We start from the raw sequence: 21,524 nt of genomic DNA, 5'->3' as shown, positions 1-21,524 counted from the left end.
ATCCTAATACCCTGTGGTATATGAGTCCATTGTCTTACCTAATGTGCCACCACTCTTGGTTTCAGTTTTATCTTATAACGTTTGCTGCCACTCGGAATATTTAAATTACGACACTATAAGGTATCAAGCCCCATTTGTGACAAAAACTACCTTTTCCCTCAGGGGCTTCAGTTCTTTGGCTATTTGACTCCGTTTTAATCATCGTACCGACTCATATTCAGTACGTCAACGTGTGAATCGTCAAAGCAAACTTTACTGATGACAGCTGTCAGACTCAGTTACGGCTACAATGGGATCGTAAATGCTGTTCAAAAGCTTCCCTACGTCTGCCCACCGGCTGGCGCGCATCCCTCAATACACTTTTACTTTCTGCAGTCCTCCTCGCTGTTCCTCACCTTTGATAACTTTGGATAGCTCAAATGGCTCTGAGCACTATGGGACTTAACAGCTATGGTCATCAGTCCCCTAGAACTTAGAACTACGTAAACCTAACTAACCTAAGGACATCACACATATCCATGCCCGAGGCAGGATTCGAACGTGCGACCGTAGCAGTCGCGCGCGTCCGGACTGCGCGCCTAGAACCGTGAAACCACCGCGGCCGGCAACTTTGGATGAAACTAACTCATACAAAGGAGAATTTGCCACACCCACTCTTCAACAATAACCCGAGCTCAGTAGTCAATCCTTTAATCGACATTGCTGAAAGTCGACTCTAGGCTTTATAGAAGGAGCACAGCCCACATGTGCAAGAATGATGGTTCAAATGGCTCTGAGCACTATGGGACTTAACTGCTGAGGTCATCAGTCCCCTAGAACTTAGAACTACTTAAACCTAACTAACCTAAGGACACCACACACATCCATGCCCGAGGCTGGATTCGAACCTGCGACCGTAGCGGTCGCGCGGTTCCAGACTGTAGCGCCTAGAACCGCTCGGCCACACTGGCCGGCTGCAAGAATGAGATGAAAATATAAGTCGCTTACTAATTTTACTGTTGAGGTATTTAAGAGATAAAATATTAAGAAAAACTCCAGCAACAAGCTACAATAGTGAGAGAAGAAAGAAAGCAAAAGATGTCTGAGGCAGTTAAGACTGTTGTTAGAAATTATGCTGATCACAGTTCTATATGGTTGGAAGGTTCACTTACTTGCGATCTCTTCATAGCGCTAACTACGTCGAGAGATGCCGGGCAGATCCCCACCTGCTCTGTTATCGGTCCCCTCTTAATTTCCTGGCAGAAATTTTTGTAATGGGGGCAGAGTCAGTAGTTTCTAGTGGCTTAGGAAGACAATAAATCATTGGTTTAAATACACTGGAGACGCAGAGAAACTGGTACACCTGCTAATATCGTGTAGGGTCCCCACGAGCACGCAGAAGTGCCGCAACACGAAGTGTCATGGACTCGACTAATGTCTGAAGTAGTGGTACAATCCTGCAGGGGTGTCCATAAATCCGTAAGAGTACGAGGAGGTTGAGATCTCTTCTGAACAGCAATTTGCAAGGCATGTTCAATAACGTTCAGGGTCTGGAGAGTTTGGTGGCCAGTGGAAGTGTTCAGACGCAGAAGAGTGATCCTGGAGCCACTCTGTAGCAATTCTGGACTGTGAGGTTTCGCAGTGTCGCAATGTCCGGATGAAATTGCCGGAAGTCCGTCAAAATGCTCAATGGACATGAATGGATGCAGGTGGTCAGACAGGATACCTACGTACGTGTCACCTTTCAGAGTCGCATCTAGACATATCAGGGATCCCATATCATTCCAACTCCATACCCCCCACACCATTACAGATCCTCAACCAGGTCGAACAGTCTCCTGCTGACATGTAGGAACCATGGATTCATGTCGTTGTCTCCATGTACGTACACGTCCATTGGCTCGATACAATTTGAAACGAGACTCGTCCGACCAGGTAACACGTTTCCAGTCATCAACAGTCTAATGTCGGTGTTGACGGACCCAGGCGAGTCGCAAAGCTTTGTGGCGTGCAGTCATCAAGGGTACACAAGTGAGTCTTCTACTCCGAAAGCCCATATCTATGAAGGTTCGTTGAATGGTTCACAAGCCGACACTTGTTGATGACCGAGCATTGAAATTTGCAGCACTTGGCGGAAGGATTGCACCTCTTTACGCTGAACGGTTATCTTCAGCCGTCGTTGGTCCCGTTCTTACAAGATCTTTTTCCGGCCGCAGCGATGTCGGAGATTTGCTGTTTTACCAGATTCCTGATATTCACGATGCACTCGTGAAATAATCATACTGGAAAGGAAAATTACCACGTCATCGCTACGTTGGAGATGCTGTGTCCCATCGCTCGTGCGCCGGCTGTAACACCACGTTAAAACTCACGTAAATCTGGATAATCTGGCACTGTAGTAGTGGGAGCTGATCTAACAACAGCGCCAGACACTTTTCATCATATATAGGCTTTGCCGACCACAGTGCCGTATTCTGCCTGTTTACGTATCTCTGTACTCGTATTTGGATACGCACGCCTACATCAGTTTCTTTGGCGCTTCAGTGTACCTTTAATGACTGATGTATTCTCGGCAAACATGGTAGCTTACGTAAATGAAATTTTTAACCATGGATTAAATGGTGGCAGTCCCTTTCTACATTTGAGACTGAAAACGGAAATCATGGAAAACGTATTATGTCAAAATACAACAGAACTCTTTCCTGTGTTTGAAAGGGGAACATTTAGACTGTAGGCGTTGTTATTGTGTAAGTGGTTGTTGTTGTTGTTGTCTTAGATACATATCGTTCGAATGCTATCAGAGAAAATCAAGAACTTCAGCTACAAGGGAACCTAGAAGGAAGTATGCTTTTAAATGTTCTGATGACACGATATATTGGAGCAAGTAATTTTCTTTTTCATACTGTCCCACACAACAGAGTTTGAAATTACTTTGTTAGGGGCAGACATCGACCCGCTGCCCACCAAAGGGCGGCGGTGATCGAGTGCCTCTTCCGTGGGGTCTCTGCGGTCGCGCCTCCGGCCTTGGGATAGTCGTCGGCGCGCGCTTATTCCGAGCGGTGTTCATTTGCATGGTAATTCCGCAATCTCTCTCAAGCCAGGTATTTGATGAAATACTGCCTTACGTAGCGCGCCACTTATATGGCGATGCGGCCGCTGCTCTCTATCAGGAATCGGTGTTCCACCTTTGCGTCTCAATATTTCCGGGACTGCCCGGAATGGATACTTCCATTTGTATGATCATGTAGTAGTTTAAAGAACAATCAGTAATATAGTGATCTGAGTAGTATGGAATACCATTCAATTTTGTGGGCATAATTTACTACTGGGATGATTAAAATTCCCAAATCCTTAAGAAAAGAGGCTACAAATTTCTGTCATAACTTAACTCTTATAATAAATATTTCTTAAAATTCTTATTATTTCAAAAAAAAAATACCAGATTGGGGGGTTTGGGGGGGGGGGGGGAAATTGGGAATTTCGGGTTACAAATGAAAAGACAAATTACTTTTGGTAAAAATCAGAGTATATTGGGACAAACACAATAAATTGTGTGCAACGCTACTCGCAATATAATTTTGCAGTTTAGTAATGCTACTTAGCTGATTTTCTGTGTAAAAGTCACGAACATAATCTGGTTTCTCTGCGCCAGGACAATCCAGGAAGACTTACAGATAGCAAGCCAAGTGTTGCACACGAATATCTCTCGTTGTTTAGGTTGATTAAATTTCTGCCGATAGAGAGAGATTTTTAACCGTCGTTGTCTTCAAGTTCAGCAGATGGTACGACGTTCATTTCAGGCACTACTTTTGAATGGAAAGATTCACCATCGCAATTTTATTCATCCTTAGAATTAAACTGCAGTTTGTTGAAGAGTTTTCGACGCTTTATTTCTCGATTGTGTTGGTGTCACCAAGCGTAGAGTCGAAGTATTTGATGAACACTTAGAAGAACAAAGACCTGTTGCGTCAGAAATCGTAGACGGACAAGAAACAGTGTCATTTGCAAAATAAGGCCAAATGATGAGTGAGGTATCAAGAAAATCTTGACTACTGAGATCATTCCTATTTACATACACAATGTCAGTGACTTTAGAGACGTAAATTGCTCTGTCCCCATTTTGTACTTTAATCTAAGCATTATTAATTAATTAAATGACTGAAACCCTTGAACTGTCTTTAAAAAATTTCTTAATTCCCCATCGAAACGTAATTTGAAAGGGCCAGTGAAGTTATTTAAATCGCTAAAAGTTTTTTGAAGAGTAGCTTGGTAAGCAAGGACTACTTATATAACTGTCCCTTGCTACATTTTTGACGTCAGTGTTAGGAAAGTACATTGTATGGCGGATCAGAAGAAGCAGGGGAGATGGTTCAGTAGAAGGTTTCTGGATTATGATAAAATGATGTTCTCTTGTAAAACAGCTTCCCTGGGGTTAAGCATATGGACGCCATGACGTAATGGTCACTGGCGAAGTACCCCTTAGGAGTTACTTATTTGCACTTCTCCTTGGAAAAATCTCAAGAGAGTGTGTAGCATTTATGCCCCTTGTCGATCCAAGTTTTATTACAGTTCATAGTACAGTGTAGAAAGGCTTACTCTGCCGTTCGCCAGCAAGCAACTACGATCGTTATCAATCCCCATCCAGTAAAATGATAGATGATCACGGAGCGTCATAATAGAGACACGAGCAGGACGTGTGGCGTACTGGAGCACACAGAGAATACGGTGTTTAACACTGCGAGGCTTGGCGGCAAACACATGACTTTATTTATTAATACTAACTGCCTAAGTCTTTATTTGCAACTCCAACTAGACTGTCGATTTTATCGATACCGACAGCTTCCTAACCATGATTTCACTAACTTCAAAAGCAAGATTACATGTTTATTAGAAACTTACTTAATATTGTCAGTCACTGGCCGTGCAGACCGACCAATCAGAAACACACCCTCTGTGGGCAGGCACGAAACACTGGAGCTAGGTCACTAGGCAGTTCGTAACCAGCTCCATATGGACAGTACGTGTGTTTTATGAGCGTTGGTCTTATCCATTCAGAAGTTGGTTAGTGAGTTAAAAGTGCCTCGGAGAACGTTTATGTGCTAATTCGCGTGTGATCGATTTCAGACGGCTCTTAAACACGTGTAAAAGTAATTCTTAGAAGTTGAATTGGTACTCGACAAGTCAAGGTTACAGTCTGTGATGTACGATCTTTAGACTAGCCCTAAAAACATTTTTCCCTAGTTTTCATTAAAAACATCACTTTATTTCGGGACTTCCACCACAGTATGTGGTGGGGCGAGGCTCAGTTCTCTTCGTATTGTTATCATATTCACATAGTCAGATCCATCCACCTCGTTAAGCTTCTCGTCTGCTCATTGTCTCTTCAGTCTGTCATAGCAGGTAATATGTAGGTGGTGCAAAGCAACATTGGAGAAATCATCACCTAATACCTACCAGGTAGAGACCACAAAACTCCAGTTAAAATCAGTTGCTGAAAGTTCATGATAAATAACGGGCGTTCCGGTTCTACCTCCTTTTAGCAATATTTTTAAAATTCCATTTACTATTTATTGCCACTAAGACTAATGACATTGCTAGCAAGTCCGTATTTACGTCTGTACTAATATTGTCTGCACGTTTACAGTTATACAAATTTGCTACACATGATCACACGAAAGCAGCCATAATTTTGAAAGGTCGACCCGAATACTATTCACAATCTAAACAGCAACATTACGCGAGTTAAACATTCGATCGATTCAGCAGTCTTCTTTCACAGAAGCGCTCTCCATACAACTCCATCACAAATGCGAAACATGCTACGTAAATTTTCTAACCTCGACCAGAATATTGCTCAGGAACTTATCTTTCACAGGGAAGCACGTGAAATAACGAAACGTTCACTAAACTGCTTCCCACTCAAGTCGCTTTCTGTTACCGATTATAGAACCAAATTTACGTCTCTAGTTCTTCATTTTACATACTATTTACGAAGAGCGATCTAACATGTGTTCAGTACGACGGCTCGGAAGAGACTCCATTAGGCAGTGTCCTCGTACAGATAGCATCCTTCTCTCCCTCCGGGACGGTCTTATTTCTGATTGGCTGTTAATTTGAATGACCAAGCAAAGCCTTTTTTTTCTAGATAATTCTCGTGGCAAAATCCCTTCTTATCCAGTCACAATTCAGAAAGTAATTTTACGTAAGCGGCACTTCAGTTTATTAAACCAGATTTAATTAAAAACCAAATACTCGATGACATAATTCCAAAATTAAATAATAAACGTATTCCTTTCCTATCCTCTTTTCTGGTTGCCTTTTGCAAAAGCATTCTCACTCACTCATATCTCACATCACTCACGGTTATTCCCAGTTATTTATCCCACGGCTTGGATTGACATAGACCTTCACAAAATAAGACATTTCGAATTTTCATCTGTCCCTCATTTACTCTCTGAGCCACTCCCATGCATTCACACATCAAAATGTAACTGAACATTAATTTTTAAGGGTATAAATTGAAGTGTTGGCAGAAGAGCCAACACCGTGTTGCTAGAGGAGGCCGAAATTCACACGTTTAATTACACGCAGACTGGCGTGAGGTCTGGAACAAGGTAAAGTAATTATCCTATAAAGAAGAAAACGTAGTTCTTGGAATACTTAACTTCAATCCACAATTGGAGAACATCGCTCTTGTTTGTACATGCTTCACACGATAAATATCAAATGCTATGGCGCCTTGCTAGGTCGTAGCAAATGACGTAGCTGAAGGCTAAGCTAACTATCGTCTCGGCAAATGAGAGCGTATTTGTCAGTGTAGCATCGCTAGCAAAGTCTGCTGTACAATTGGGGTGAGTGCTAGTAAGTCTCTCTAGACCTGCCATGTGGTGGCGCTCGGTCTGCAATCACTGACAGTGGCGACACGCGGGTCCGACGTATACTAATGGACCGCGGCCGATTTAAAGGCTACCACCTAGCAAGTGTGGTGTCTGGCGGTGACACCACATAAATATCCCGCGAAGTAAAAATTACTAATGCTATTAGATGAATGACTGTAATTAACTGATTTTTATGACTTGAAATTTTCATAACCGCTCCACATTATGTTGAAAGTTAATCTTTCGCCGCTACTAGATTCGTTTTGAAATACCAGAATTGCTTTTTGTGATATTTTTTAATATTTTCTATCTTCGAAATTGTGATGAATATCGATATGAAATTTAAGTAGAATTATTTCAGCAATAACAAAAAACAATGAGTAAAGTTTGCAGCAAAATCGGGGGATAACTAATGTGGTTTATTTAGACCATAGAGAGTATAAATATTCAAAGCGCGCTGCTCTCAGGCTGTGTGTCACGGCCACAGGCGCCATCTGACACAGGTGCGTCAGCTGCGGTCTGACTACACAAAACAGAACGAACGAATCTCCTGCAACTACTGGGCCTGAGGCACTCCAGGCTCCATACTCTACTGCACTGAACGTAACACGAAATTGCTTGTAATACAAGTAGTAATGAGATTTTCTCAATTTCTATTTCATTAGTCACAACTGATTATATGCTCGTTCGGAGACAGATCCGGCAGAGAAAAAGATCAATTGGCACTTCGAAATGACTTTACAAGACACGAGGTAAACAAATTTCCTAGTGGTGGACTGGGGACGTAAAGCTGCGCTGGACCTTCTCGTTACGAGTTGGTCAACGTAGCTCTGCACATGCAATGATTCCAGAGAGCCGGTCAGAGTGGCCGAGCGGTTCTAGGCGCTACAGTCTGATACCGCGCGACCGCTACGGTCGCAGGTTCGAATACTGCCTCGGGCATGGATGTGTGTGATGTCAGGTTAGTTAGGTTTAAGTAGTTCTAAGATCTAGGGGACTGATGACCTCAGAAGTTAAGTCCCATAGTGCTCAGAGCCATTTGAACCATTTGATTCCAGAGAAACAAATTGCGGTGTTGCCACGTCCGGAGCAGTAATGTGTCACGGTAGGAACAAAATTAATTATCGCCCCTTAATTAATTAACTGCCACCATCGTACACTTCGCATAAGGACCAACAAGATGAGATAGAAGGAGCTGCGGCTCGCATGGAGACAGTCGCTTTTTGGCTTTCTATTTGCAGATGGAACAGTGGAACAGGGAAGGAAACAGCCAGTACTGGTACAACCTAACTTCCGCCACGCACCATACCATGGCTTGCGGAGTATGGGGGAAGATGAAGATGTAGATGTAGAACAGCTGTTGTACATCACCGTTTTCTGTGTGGTGAATTAGCAGCGCTATTGAACAGCGTTTCTCATGCTGAATAACAAGGACACTACGTGCACCACACAGAACACCACCTACAGTAGCACTTGAAATGACCCTGCAGTGAGCTTCAGATCCAGGAAAATGTAGTGCGTCAATCTGTGTTCTTGCTTTACGAAAGACGAATATTAGATGATAATATTCTTCATTTATATTTTACGAGCCGATCTGGTAGTCTGGTGCCACGTGTATTATTTGTAAAATCCGAAAGACTGTTATCAAGTGTAATTTATGTTTCTCATTATGATCTTCTTCTGAACACTGGTCTCTTTGAATTGCATTGAGAATATGTTACTCGTAGTCTGCTTAATTTCTGCTCTCAGCTTTAATATTGAGTGGTGTAAATGATACCATGCTTATTTTTTATTCATATGAAACACAAGCTGGTTTCGTTGCGTGGTGCTGTGGACTCATGTCTATTTACAGTTGTAAACACAGACTCTAAGGATGTCTGCATCAGAATGAAATTTTAAGACACTGTAAAGTTACAATTGCCTACTGCTGTTGTTCCTAGCGAGGTATACGTGCCAAAGACTGGAACGTGTTTAATTTTAATTTTTGACTTGAGCATATCTGACCTAAACTTTGACCATTGCTTTCTCTCAATGTAACCATACAGCTTCTTGAAATTTTGTTCTGATGAAGACAGATGTGTCGAAACCTACGTCAGTGTACCAAACAGTTATTTGCTATCGCAATCGGTTTCCTGTGCGATTCTTATGTTGAAACTCATGTCTATTTGTTAATGCTTATGAATCCGAGTGTGAAATGTTCCATTTAAATGCACTGTCAGTATACTGCTCGTGTTCTCCGCTATTTTTGTTCCCATCCGTTTTTCGCACTCTCGCACGTAGTGGAAGACACCGAAATTCTCATTGACTTGTGTTTAAATGTACTTTTGTACCATCTGTTAATAACGTGTGAAAATATATACTTAGCTACTGTCGCATTTGTAGCGTTTGCAAGGAAGAATGCTCTAGCCACAAACCTTCAAAGCTTACTCACCTACATCCGTACTCTTCAAGCCACTGTGAAGTGCGTGACACTAAGTAGCACGAAGTGACACCATTCAAAGCAGAATTAAATTCTCACTCCGTGACAAGATGTAATAAAGCTGAATACGAATACTGTCAAAACCTGCTAGCATGCACGTCTCCATTAATTAGAGGGAATTAAGGAAAACAAATACAAAAAAATAGAATAGCAGCAGCATACTTAAAATTCATTTCAATCAACCAGTTCACACACAGATTCGTAAGCGGTAACAAAAGCAGAAATGTCCACAAACGCCAAGTGATGAAACTAGCTTCTGTTTTGTATGAAACAAAACCAAATATGGAATCATTAAACCTTGCCCAGTATTACGGATATGTTTAGAATTCAGTCACAGTGCGAGGAAAGTATTCACAACGCGAGAAGTAGTAATCAGAAGCACGATGTGAATAAACCAGCTTCTGTTAACTATAAAACGAAATCAAAAGTGGAATACTAAAAATGAGAAATAGAGATGCTGGACTGATCAACTTGCGCCCCTCCAAGTGTCCTGGTAGTGAATCAAGGGCGTGTTACCAGACGTACCTATATGAGTTTCAGCCGCATGGATCACCATTCCCTACGGTTCGTGTGACAGTACCTCGCAGCAACGTTTCGTGGGCTGCGGAGTGACCGGAGAGATACAGTAACATGGACTCCCAGTTCACCGGATCTGAATCCGTTAGATTTCTTGCTACTGGGGCATTTAAGATATCCTTAGGTGTATCCACAGTATTCAAACGTTGTAGGAACATGTGACCAATGCTTGTGACGCCAACCGAATGGAGCCAGGTTTATTTATAAAAAGTACATGATTTACTGTAAGGTATTGCGTAAAAGAGCTGAAGGTGGTGACAATATATGAGGTAAACACATTCAACACTCCATATAGTTTCTGCTTCTACGTAACAGACTGATGGGATGGAGAGGACAGACTGGTTCGAATCTCAATAGGTATTCGTTTCCTGATCCTTTCTTCTAATGTTGATCAATATCACCACCAGTAGAAATATGTGACACTTTCCCAAAAACACCGTTTACTTACAGTTATCACGATAGTTCTACATTCGAAAACATTATCCAATAGGTCGAAAGACTTCTCCCTTGTCTGTAAATTCTCTGACTCTAACAAACGAAGTGCCCATAGGCTTGGGGATGTATATCTTCCCAAAATAGTGTGCGGCATGTTATTACAAGCTGCAGGTTGATATGCTAAGGTGCTTTTTGGTGATCCTGTAATACAAAGCTTCCATTCGAATCAGGTAAGTCAGCAACTCAAATTCTTTAGAAAAATTTGTGTTGCGCCCAAGGATAATTGATTCTGTTAACTTCCTATCATCTACCTTCTGTTGACAAAGTGAAAATGAGACGCTCTGGGCTCTAGAAACAGTTTATACCCTTTCAGTTAGCCCCTTTCCTTACCGCAGACGGTGACATACAAGATTCTAAAGCTTCTGCACCTTGCTTACACGTTCCTGCTTTTTTGACATATCGGAAAACGTATGCGTTTTTCGTTAAATGTATCAGATCAGTAAATATTTAAATGTTTTAAATCAACATTTTTGTCAAGTGTTCCATGCGTAATAAGTACTTCATATAGCCCGAAATACCATGATGGAAGCGTAATTTTTCTATCACAAGAGAGAATGTAGTCAATGGAAGCGTAATCTTTCTATCACAAGACAGAATATAGTCAACTAAAAAACCGACAGAGCGTAGTAAATTACTTTTCTCGGAATCTGCATTACACGTTACCTCAAAGTGTAACACACACATAAAATAGTTAATACAATTTGAATTCTACAGGCTCTACAGCCTTATATATTAAGTCACATACAATGTCCATGACACTCCACAATTTTGCTATGGAACTTTTTCGATGTTCGCCATCAATCCTATCTCCTAAGGATCCCATACTGCACATCTGTATTCCTGCAAGTCTCCGGTATGCCTTACCCACGAAGTTATTTATGTGATAGTTCCTGTTTGAGTTGTTTGTAATTGTTATGCCTAGGATTTTCACTCAATTGAATGCCTTCAGAATTGTGCAGTTTATCGAGTAACCGAAACTCCTTCTAGTACGCATTATTCAGGGCCAGTTTCCATTTAGCGCACCAGATATCTTGTCCAATTCATCTTGCAATTCGTTGTGGACTTCTGATGACTTTACTTCACAGAAAATGCCATCATCACCCGCAGACAACCTGGAAGTCTGCTCAGACTGTCTTCTAAATCATTTTTATAGACCACGAACACAAGAGGACCTGTAACACTTCTTTTGGTAACGCCGGACATTACTTCCGATTTACTCGGTTCCTTCACCAATCTGATGTGGTACCTCATAGAGTACAAAAAGGAAATACTTGTGGAAAAAATTATTTAGATGCGTCCCAATTATCCGATCAAATATTACCACAGCCTATGTGGTCACACCGAACCTGCACCAATCACTCCAAACCACTTGCGCCGCTAATTTTCTTTCGTCGTAATATGTGTGTTGTGCAACACCGCAAAGCTATAACAATCACTGCCCAAACTATAGTCAATGTGGTTAGTCCTCCACAACTATAGTCAGTATTTGTGGTGTATTCAATGTTTCTATAGTTCCACCTGGCCTTCAAGGGCAAAACTCCCCATAGCACATAACATGAACGTCTTGGCGAGTGCTGGTGAATGGAAATCTCAGAAGTCTTCCAAACAATCCCCCTCAAAGGTTTGCGTCGCTACCATTCAGCTTTGTGGCTGTAACCTTTGACCAATGAAACTGAAAGCTGTCACCATGTTCCTATGCAAGGTGTTGCATAGAGATTGCCCTCATATAACAGAATCTTTTACCCTTGCTCTACAGCAACACTGGTTACCATACATCCAGCTCACGTTACTGCTTGCAAGATGGAAACACTGCTGACTGAGCATAATGTGGTGTCAAGACTGTCGCATCTGTGTCCAGACTACGCCATGACCAACTCTGGCAAAACGAATTTCTGTGGCGTACGTAACCAGAAATTATATCCTGTCAAAATATAGCGGGTTCGAGAGACGGTGAGACCACCCACCCAAGCGAAGCATTGTCCTGGGAAGTATGTAGCTACCTATGCGAGGTATCCCCACGACAGTCGGTTATATCATGTGGGTCTTCCAGCCCGTTTCTACTAAATGTCACTTCCTCTAGCTGCAGACCTATGGACTTCAGCTAGGTCTGATGCTGTTAGGAACAGAACTGGTGCAGCGTGCTGGCTTAGAACGCCTTCACAAACCTGCCAAGGTGTCCTCCACCAACACGTGTAACTGCTGTTGCTGGGTCGAGGGGTCGAACCCGGGACTCCAGATGGCCGAGCTGAAGCAGGGACCCACCGCGCCGTATTTTGTCAGGAGGCCGATCAAGTTCAATAGCGTCGAGGGGCAATGCAGAGTGATACATCGGTATTCGGTAACATTTGTTTATTCAGGTAATTTACAGTACTCGGTGGATGAAGCGTATCGCCTGCCGATGTCCCATGAGTCCAGCTGGCTCAGCAGACTCCTGTTATGCCCATGCTGCTGCTGCCGTCATCAAGGCCGCCCGCCGATGGAAGTTAGCCGCCGCTCTCTCAGTCGCCGGCTGCCGATTCGTTGAGACTTGCGCCACGATGCTGCCCACGATTCCCGGGACTGCTACAGTCCCAGGTCCTCGCTGCCCTCCGCCCCGTTTGGCCTGCTCTGCCCGAGCGTAGGATGGTGTATGTACTGGTCACCTGTGGCCCTCGGGTGGCCGCTGGTCCAAGGACAGGACTGGATCGAACCCACGCCCTCCTGGATGCTGTGCCGCAAATTCCCGCTAGTGGTACTTGCCAGATGGCAACATCCGCCGCCGCCTCTGGCGCTGTTGCAGAGCTGTTGCACCTCCCACAACGTACGCCTCTCCCGGAACCCCGTACGCCAAGTGAGAAGCGAACGTTGCCGATAGACTTGAGTGGAACCGAGCCCCTCCTGGACCCACTCCAGGCTGCTGTCACTGCCCTCTTTCGGGCAGACTGTGCGATCTCCATGTTCCAGGTTGCCATTCCGTCCCGCCCAGGTGTTGTGTCCCCAGAGGCGGAATATAGCCCGAACAAGTACATAGAAAACAGAATACAGGTTTATGCAAATACTTATAACATTCCTGCCAGACTGGCCCCTGTAAGTGTAGACCAGCACAGGTCCCTCCCGACGCTCGACTGACCTGGCACTCTCTGCCCCAAGCTAAAATTGCCCATCTATTCATATTGGTTTCTCCCTCGCTTCTGACGTAGTCTCCGAGAGAGACAGAAACTATGGCAGGGATAAATTCACACACGTCAGCCACTTTTAAAACGCCACTCTTGCTCGGACCGAGTGCCCCGCCTAATATATCGCAATAACTTGAAGTAACGCTGCAGTTTCCTGCCTCGTTGTTGCTCCACTCAAAACAAATCGTGCGTGCAAACCGATATCGCAGCTCCGCGTCCACGAGTGTCATGTTTATCTTGCCTGGCTGGCCGGCTGTAGACTGTTACCACACTCTGCCAGCGGCCACAGATCTCATTGCCCAACCGCGCCTTCATTGAATTTTGCTAAAATTTCCCTTTCTCTCGACTATGACTGACACTAGCTCAGCCCACCTCCCTCCTTTCGACAAGATTCGTCCCGAATCGAGATAAGACAGACTTGGGCTGTGGCTGCGAGAACATAACTTGTTCACAAAAAACTTACATGCCACAGATTAAAACTAACGAGAACATCAAAACATTAACTCTGTACCTATACACTGTTTACACTGTTTACCCATGCCGTAGGCAACTGATGTGTTGGTACCTCCTCCACTGCTGCACATTTCCACATTCTCCACAAAGTTGAACTCAAGAAAAATAGAAAAACGGCACACCCTGTGGCTGAAATGCTCACTGTCATTACCCTGTTGCTCCGATGCTGTTGTAATGTTCGAATGTGTTCAATACTTTAATACCGTGATAGATCCTTCCTGTGCATTAATAGAGGAATGCAACATTTCCAAAACTCTGGGTTTAACGTGGAGTTCAAATATGTCAGATTCTGCACTGGCAATGTCTCCAGAGTCCATTCCGGATAAAATAACATTCCCTGTGACAAAGTTAAAGCTTGTTCACCCGTACATGATGCTGTAAGACGGAAATCCTCCCCCGCAATCTCACAGATTGTATCATTTATAATAATTCCACTCTCCCACAGTTGCAACTTCTTTACTTTATCCCGTCTCTGATTGGTACAACAAATGACCATCACTTATATTGGCGTAAATACTGAATATAACCAATGCCTCCATACCTTCTGGAAGTAGGAATGTGTCGATATCACCTCTTTCTCACAATCTGAGCCATTCGTAATCCCCAGGAACAATCCGACTTTGCATGTACTTCTGTCCGAAAAACTGGTCGATTAGGGCAAATCATCACTCGTCCATGCAAAGAAAAGGAACAGAACATACCTGTACCACTTCTTTCCACTACAAGTTACTACGACATCGTACGACCTCCTCAAAAATTCCCGATAGTTCACTCTACCCCTATCGAATTCTCTGAACAACAACAAAAAATTTTCTCCCCCATACAATGACAGAAAACTAAAACAACATACAAGAAAAATGCAACTATTATCCGACCCACCAAAACGCGAGAAAAAGAGAGAGAAAAAACCACACACATGCAAACAAAAGAAAACGTAAATTATCCCTTGATACAAAAACACAAAATGTAAACATGCCATACAATATTACACATACAATAATTTACTCTCTCTGTGACCATAGCACACACGGAACGTTAGGCGTCCGCTGTTGTTCTTCCACCGAGACCTTCTTCCATTTGCTTTGTCTAGCCTCTGGAATCGGGTCACTTCCTTGTAATTGAGGCAATCCGTCCACCATTCCTTTAGAAGACTTTACTCTACTCACGTGGATAATGGATGTTTTTGTCAGCAGCTGCACTTTAACATTCACAGGCGAGGTCATCTCCGTGACCTGGTATGGTCCGTGGTACTTCGTCAAGAATTTTGTCGTCTTTCCCTTAGGTGTATATGGATTCGTGATTAATACCCATTGACCTACCCTGTACTGTGGTAAAGGTCCCAACCGCTTATTCGGTTCTTCCTGCCTCTCTAACGCTTTCGTATTGGCCTTCTGTACCCTCTTCCAGACTTCCCGTATTGATCGTGCAAATGCCCTCACTGAGTCCCCTTTGGTTCCCGATTTCGGACGTAGAATGTCAAATGGCGATGGTATCTTTCTTCCGTAGACCACCTCGATTGGGCACATTTCAACCCCCAATGTATTTTAGCGTTATAACTCGATACCACGTATGGAAGATAAACGTCCCAGTTATCATGGTTTCCTTTCACATAATAACTTAGCATTTTCGAAATTGTCGTATGTACTCGCTCCATTCTCCCATTCGCCTGCAGATGAAATGGACTGGTCCGTATTTTTTTTTAATTCTCAATAAACGACACAACTGTGACATTAATTCAGACATGAAGTTCGTTCCCTGATCCAAAATTATTGTATCAGGCACCCCAAATTTCAATAACCAGTTATTCATAGCTTGTGCTACCGTACTTGCCTGTTGGTCTGGTATTGCGACCATGACTAGAAACTGTGAAAAGTGATCAGTTACAATTAAAACGTAACGATTTCCTGGCGGTGTTTAGTTGTATGGCCCGCAAATATCTAGCCCAATAAATTCGAATGGTATTGAAGCCTCTGGTAACCGTTGCAAAGGAATTCTTGTGCCTGTCACATCCGCTCACTGCACATGTGGCACACAATTTGCTACTTATTGTTCCACATCCCTTCTCCAAGTGCATCACCAAAATCGTTCTGCTGCTCGTCTTCCCGTGGCTCAACGACCACCATGCCCTGAGAGCACATGATCATGGGCCTGCTTTAAGACTTCCTCTCTCAAACTCTTTGGTGCCACTACCCGTGGTCCGCACCTGGTAACTCTACACAACAAATTTCCCCACACAATGAAATGTGGTTGAGTTCTAAAACCCTGGCACTCCTCATCCTCTGCTTGTGCCCTTTGCCGTTCCACGATTCTCCTACCCATTACTTCTCATGCGTCTAATTTGCGACTTAATGCATCTGCATTCCCGTGTTTCTTCCCTGGCTTATGAATTACTTCAAAGTCAAATTCACTTAATTCTAGAGCCCACTGTGTTAATCGACTAGAAGGATCCTTGATTCCCAGTAACCATCTCAATGCTGCATGGTCGGTCACGACCTTAAACTTCCTACCATAAAGGTAACAACGAAAATACGTTACTCTATGTATTCTGCTCTGCCTTATTTAACTGTCTAGAAGCACACGCCGCAAGATGCTCCTGTACATTCACCATTTTCCCCAAAACACATCCTACTGCGCCATTTGAAGCGTCATGTGATAAGATGAAGTCTTCTTCAAAATTCGGAAACACCAATACCGGATCAGAAAGTAATCTCATATTTAATTCATCGAAAGCTTCCTGACATTCCTCAGTCCACTGAAATTTAACCCCTTTCTTTAAAAGCTGTGTTAACGGATCGGCTATTTTAGGAAAACCTCTCACAAATTTACGATAATGTGAACATAACCCAATATACGATTGTAATTTCTTCGTTGTACGTGGTGCCGCAAAATTTTGAACTGCCTCTGTTAACCGAGGATCGGTTTGAACCCCTTGTTCACTAATTACATGACCTAAATATATGACATGCATCTTCGTAAAATTGCATTTTTCTAAACTTAATGTTAGCCGTTCCGACCGCAATCTTCGAAAGACTTCTCTTAATCGCGAAAAATGTTCTGGTATACCCTTCGAAAATACTATAATGTCATCTAGGTAAACCATACATGTCTTTGGTTTCAATCCCCTTAAAATCCCATCTAATAATTGTTGAAAAGTTGCTGGTGCTTTCTTCAACCCGAACGGCATAGGTATATGCTGATAGTGTCCCCCAGGAACAGTATAAGCTGTCTTTGCCCTATCCTCTGGCGCTACTTCCAACTGATGGTATCCACTCCGTAAATCCATCGTCGTAAAATACTTACATTGTCCTAGATTGTCCGATGTGTCCGTGATATTCGGAGTCGGATATGTGTCCGAAATGGTTTTCGCATTCAGAAACCTATAATCACAACAAAACCTATATTTCCTTTACCATCCACCGACTTCTTAGGTATGAGAACTACATTGCTTGAATATGGACTATCGCTATGCTCCATGATTCCATCCCATAGTTGTTGTTCTATAAACTCCTCTAGTAGCAATTGCATATGACGTGCTATCCTATATGGTTTCCTAAACATTGATTTATTAACCTCTATTGGTATGTGATGCTTCGTAATCGGTGTTGCCTGTAACTTACCCTCCGTTCCGAATAAATCGCTGAATGTCAATAATAATTCCTCCAATTCGACCGTCGTCTCCTCGCAAATGCTTTAATTTTCGCATTAATTGCGCTGCATCGACGTTTTGCTTACGGCTCACGTCTAAATCATCCCTATCGAGGTCATCTTCATCAAAAAAAAAAACCAACGTGGCCAATAACAACCCTTTCGACAAGCTAAAATCAGCGCTGCCAAAGTTATCTAAACATACAGGAACTCTATAATCTCCTTCCAAATAACTTGCGTGAGCTAAAGTCCTCCGCACAAAACAGTGCGCGTTATCCAACTACTCATTACTCGAGAGTGGCTCCACCAAGTACAACGTCTCCTTTGGTAAGTCCGTATTTATGGAAACCCAAATTACCTTCCCTGTACCTGCTGGAATGTTATCATGCTGATCGACCTTTAATGAATCCGTTCGCAGTTTAGCTGGCGTCACCTTCATGTTAGGTGCGCCTTGCGACATTCGTCCATTTGCAACCGTTTCCCCTATGCGAAATATTGTTCCACCGGGTGCCACTCCTTGTTGCCAATCTTCTCACAATGTTTGTCAAGGAAGTCCAGTCCGAGAATCACCGAATACTCCTCACCCACACATGGTAACACCTCTACCTGCTCGCTAAACTTAGTTCCTGCGATCACGAATTGAAGCACCGTCGTACCCTATGACTCCACTTTCTTATCTCCCACCCCAAGTAATCTATAACGCGGTGGCTCAAGCCTTCTCCTGCTAACTAGTTCCAGACTAATCACGGACACGTGTGCCACTGTGTCAGCCAGAAACCTTTGTTCCCTTCCGTTCACCAAGCCTAATAAGCTGCATTCCGTCTGTGTACCTACAAGCGCATTACCTGATTTCACTCGGACTGCTCTCCGACGGTTGAAGCAATCCCGATCTCATTTAATACCTGCTGCCGCCGAGGTTCCCCGTTACTTTTACTCCTGCAGTTCACTGCCCAGTGACCCATTTTCCCACACGAGTAACACCGCAACTGAGGCTGACATTGCCACCTAATGTGCCCTACCTGGCCAGAACAAAGGAACTTAATTTTCGCTGCCAGGTCTCTATGTTTCACCCTTTGCTTCGTTCTGTAATCTACCTCCTCTTAGAGCCGCTGCAAGATCACTGTGCTTCTCCATTCTCATCTGACGTGACATCCCCCGCGGTACTCTCCGCAAAAATACATCTAACGCCCTGTTCTCGACCTCTTCTAACAGCACTTTATTAGTCTCCCTGTTCCGTGACAGTTCGAACGTTTTTACATTGTTTTCGAATCCTGCCTGAGAAACACCACAGTCTCATTTCTCCTCATAACCAACGCACTTAATTTTTCGCGAAAAACCTGGTACTATTTTTTTTATACCTCTGGCGTAACCCAGCCTCAACCTCTGAAAACGTCCCCATGTTGTTCAAGGTTTCATGGTACAATATGTACTACTTGGCCTCCCCTATTAAGCGTAACTTCAACACTTTCAACATGCCAATATCCGACCACCCATTGGCCTCAGCCATTGTGATAACGTCATTGAGGAATACCGACACATCCTCAGTTGCTTCACCCGAAAAGGGGTTAATCAATGCAGTGATTGACGGGTCAAACGGGCTATGAAACTCCACGACCTGTAATTTACTGTCATCCGACGTCCCTTCCCCTCCTCGCAATGCCTCAAATCTCCCTGCTAATTCTTCATATTTTTCTTTGTCACTTATTCTCGCCTCTGACAATACCTGAATTTGCTCTGTTAGAGCGGCTACAGCTTCTGATGTAGTCACTGCCGCAGCCTCCAGTGCTTGCCGTGTTTCCATCATTCTTGCTTGTAGCTCCACTGTTGCCATTAATTTCACTCTCCCATTCATTAAACTCAGTTCTTGCGGCGAATCATCGCCCATTGACATTCTGAACAATTGCGTGCCATATGACCAAATCTGTTACAAGTAAAACAATTCTTTTGCATCCATTTTGTACACGGTTATCCGTGGCCTGAAAGGTTACAAAAATTACATCTCTAAGGCGCTATGTTATCATGTTCCCCGTTTCCCTTGAATCCAGATAAATCTACAGGCCCCTCCAGCCTTACAAAAGACACCTTTAAAAAGTCAATCCTAATTAAAAAAGAATGATACATAAACCATAAATCAAACGTCACTCACCCCTCCACATCATGCTCGTGTACAGGTGAACGATCCTGCTTTCAGCCCTATACCAGTATGGACGCACACCTCCCGAACAAGTCGTAACAAGAAGTGCACGACCACCTATGTCGAACTAAACGCCTCAACTGCCCGTCGACACAGGCACACCTCAAGGCGACTTGCTCGATGTAAGATGTGGGAGTGGAAATCCGATACCAGAGTTGTAACAAGCACCAGCTCTGACACCACTGATGCGAGGTCAGTGTGTCGAACCCAGGACACCAGACGGCCGAGCTGAAGCCGGGACCGAAAACGTCGTATTTTGTCAGGAGGCCAATCAAGTTCAAGAGCGTCGCGAGGCAGTTCAGAGTGATACAGCGATATTTAGTAACGTTTGTTTATTCAGGTAATTTACGGTACTCGATGGCTGAAGCGTAGTGTTGGCGTGCCCCCCGCCGACGTCACACGAGTCCAAGCAGCTCAGCACACTCCTGTTTTGCCCATTCCGCTGCTGCCATCAAGGTCACCGCCGATGGAAGTGAGCCGCCGCTCTCCCAGTCGCTGCCGTCCAAAGCGTTGCGACTTGCGCATCACTGCTGCCCGCGATTCCGGAGACTGCTAGAGTCCCTGTTCCTCGCCGCCCTCCGTCCCGTTTGGCCTGCTCTTCACGAAGTTGAATGTACTGGTCACCCATGGCCTTCGGGCCGCCGCTGCTCCCTGGACAGGACCTGACTCGAACCCGCTCCTCCTGGATGATGTGCCGCAACTTGCTGCTACTGGTGCTTGCCAGATGGCAACACCCGCCGCCGTCTCTGGCGCTGTTGCTGCACTGATCCACCTCCCACACCGTACGCCTAGCCCGGACCCCGGTACGCCAAGTGAGAAGCGAACGTGGCCCGTAGACTCAAGTGGAACCTAGCCCCGCCTGGATCCACTGCAGTTGCTGTCACTGCCCTCTTTCAGGCAGACCGTGTGATCTCAAAGTTCCAGGCTATCGTTCTGTCCCGCCCCGGAGTTGTGTCCCCAGAGGCGGAATATAGCCCGAACCAGTACATAGAAAACAGAATACAAGTTTATGCAGAATACGTATAACATTCCTGCCACACTGGTACCTATAAACGTAGACCAGCTTAGGTCCATCTCGACGCTCGACTGACCTGGAGCACTCTGCCCCAAGCTGAAATTGCCCCTCTATTTGTATGGGTTTCTCCCTTGCTTGTGACTTAGAGAGAGACAGAAACTATGGCAGGGATAAATTACCACATGTCAGCCACTTACAAATCGCCACTCTTGCTCTGGACGAGTGCCCCGGCTCATACATCGCAATAACTTAAAGCAACACTGCAGTGTCCTGCCTCATTGTTGCTCCACTCAAAACAAATCGTGCATGCAGTACCGCAATCGCAGCTCTGCGTCCGCGAGTGCCATGTTTACCTTGCCTGGCCAGCTGGCTGTCGACTGTTACCAGACTCTGCCAGTGGCCCCAGATTTCATGACCCAACCGCGTCTTCATTGAATTTTGCTAAAATTTCCCTTTCCCTCGACTAGGACTGTCACTAGCGCAGCACTGCCTTCGTGACTAGCCCATGGCCTGCCTCAGGTTCACGCCCACTGCTACCACAGCCTTGCATCAGTGGGCCGCTAATAGTTTATCCTACGCTGTGGTCTTTGGTTCG

The sequence above is a fragment of the Schistocerca piceifrons genome, chromosome 4 (assembly GCF_021461385.2).
Source record: "Schistocerca piceifrons isolate TAMUIC-IGC-003096 chromosome 4, iqSchPice1.1, whole genome shotgun sequence".
Taxonomy (NCBI): Eukaryota; Metazoa; Arthropoda; class Insecta; order Orthoptera; family Acrididae; genus Schistocerca; species Schistocerca piceifrons.
This window is presented reverse-complemented; position numbering follows the sequence as displayed.